Genomic DNA, 2,944 nt, shown 5'->3' with positions numbered 1-2,944 from the left:
AGCATGAGGAGAATTTAACATGGATTGCAACAAGGAAATACAATCTATTAAAGAACAATTATCATAATTAAATTCCTTGAAATCCAAAAGAGTGAGTTCATTGCTATGTAAAGTTTTGACCTCTTCATGCACACTTTTACCAATTTTTGCATTAAGATCTAAAAACTCTGAATCATTGGGACGCCTTTTAACTAAAGTTGACTCATCTCTAGTCCCATCTTTATCAAGATTCATATTGGAAAACAAAGATTTAATAGGAGGCACATCAATCACTTTTAGATCTTCATCATTATTATCAAGAAAACTAGAAGAACATGCTTTCATAAAGCAATCTTTTTTAGCACACATCCTAGCGGTTCTTTCTTTGCACTCATCAATGGAAATTCTCATGGCTTTGAGAGACTCATTGATATCATGCTTAGGTGGAATATATCTAAGTTTCAAAGAATCAACATCAAGAGAAATTCTATCCATGTTCCTAGCCAACTCATCAATCTTAGGCAATTTTTCTTCAAGCAAAGCATTGAAATTCTTTTGAGAAATCATAAATTATTTAACACTAGTCTCAAAATCAGAGGGCATCTTATTAAAATTTCCATAAGAGTTGTTGTACGAATTAACATAATTATTAGAGGAATTACTAGGGAAAGGCCTAGAATTAAAGTTTCCTCTATACGCATTGTTACCAAAATTGTTCCTACCAACAAAATTCACATCCATAGATTCATTGTTCTTCTCAATCAAAGTAGATAAATGCATATCATTAGGATCATAAGAAACACTCTTATTAGCAAACAACTTCATAAGTTCATCCATCTTTTCATTCAAAACATTAATCTCTTCTATCGCATGAACCTTTTTACTAGTAGATCTTTCGGTGTGCCATTGGGAATAATTAACCATAATATTATCTAGGAGTTTAGTAGCTTCTCCTAAAGTGCTTTCCATAAAAGTGCCTCCCACGGCCAAATCTAAAAGATTTCTAGAAGCAAAATTCAATCCAGCACAAATTTTTTGTATAATCATCCATAAATTCTGTAGCAACCCGACCTCAGACGGTCAAGTCTCTGTGCTTCAGTGTCATCCTTGGATCGGTAATGCTGACACACACAGTACTCGAAGGATTTATAACAGAGTAGCAATCACGCACTTATTACATCGAATGTCCCGAAAGAGAACTTAATACAATAAATATGGCTTAAGGCCATCATACAAAGTTAATAGCGGAAGACTTGGAAGATAAAGTGAGTCCATCAACTTCAACGGCATAGCTGAGTGCACGACAACCGACCTATGGCACCTTACTCGTTGTCTGAAAAGTCTGCAACATGATACGTTGCAGCCTGAAAACAGGTTAGCACATGGAACATGCTGGCAATGTAACACAGTAGAGCAATGAACAAATAAATGCTATCACTACATGCATATATGGCTGGTGGAGGCTCTATGGTTACAATGTTTTTGGAAAAGCCATTTTTCCCTACAACAAAGGAATATATTCTATTTAACTATCATGGTAGTTGAAACAACATTGAGAATGGTACCCCCATCTCAGTCCCAATTAAAAGTAATAATCAACCCAATAAATTAAGTTAAAGTGATGAGATCCATATGATAATCCAAGAACCAGATACTCAAGATGTCCATAACCGGGGACACGGCTAACCATGATTAGTTTGTACACTCTGCAGAGGTTTGTGCACTTTTCCCCACAAGCCTCGATCTCCTCCGTTGGATTTCTCGCACTACATGGTGTTTGAGAAACAGATGATTGAGACACAGTCTTTCAGAAGTATTAACTCTAACCCCGGGTAGACCGTACCAACCTACATCCCCTACATCAGCTAGTCTACCACTCCAAGAGGTCATGCAACTTACTCCACTATGCTAGAGCCCATAATAGCTTGTGGCAGCACACGAAAGTTTCTAGCATGAATAATCTTATGATCCCTTTGAGCCTGGGTGGCGGACCATAGGAGGATCACACGGTATAACCCCAGGATCTCCTAGGACAACACTGGTATAACCCCAGGTGCCCACAAGCAATCCACCCAGATGTGTATTCAAGTTGCCACCTTAAGTTGAACCATTAATTAACAATCTCACATCTGTCATGGATACTCTCAAACCCAATCCACGTCTACGAGCATAGCGTGGCAATAAGCATAACGTAGTAGTAACTCCCAAGGGTTTGATAATAAACAGGGCAATAGGTTCTACCTCATCAACTACTTCCCAAACCCACATGTTAAGAGACCCTACTCATGCAACGCGTGAGGGCTTAAACTGATGCATAAAACTGGGTAAATAAAGAGGTATGATCAATGTGTTACTTGCCTTGCTGACGATCTGCAAATCCTAAGGACTTGTAGTAGCACACTTCGCACTCTAGGTATTCTATCGCAAACAAATAATAGCATACACAAGCAATCGAGCAAAGATGCAAGGGGAAAACTCAAATGATAAGATCTAACCAGAAAGTTCAACTGAATAACTCCGGTTTGCAAAAAGAATCAAATCAAACGGAGCAATGAAACTCAAACTATGAAAGAAACAAGATCTGGTTACTAATCTGGACTAAAGTCAAATTTTACAGTACCAAAATCTTGTTCAAGTTGGTTAAACAGAAAGAGGGCTTCGAGACAAAGATCTAGGCGCTTGTTTCACCTGATTTGGATAAGCGAGCGAAAAGATAAACTAAAACGAAGATTAGGGCAAAAATCACGATCGAAAATAATCGCGGAAAAACCCTGGAAAATAAAATGATAACGAACAGGCTAATGAACAAACGTTCGCTGTCTGCGGCTAACTGACGAACAGTGTTCATTAAAACGAACATATGGACAAACGTCTTCTATTTAACTAAACCAAACAAAAACTGATCTAGGGTTTTTGGGGAAAAAACCGGGGTCAACCGAAGAAAACCGACCGGTCAATGGTCAAC

This window comes from Triticum dicoccoides, chromosome 6A (genome assembly GCF_002162155.2).
Source record: "Triticum dicoccoides isolate Atlit2015 ecotype Zavitan chromosome 6A, WEW_v2.0, whole genome shotgun sequence".
NCBI lineage: Eukaryota > Viridiplantae > Streptophyta > Magnoliopsida > Poales > Poaceae > Triticum > Triticum dicoccoides.
This window is presented reverse-complemented; position numbering follows the sequence as displayed.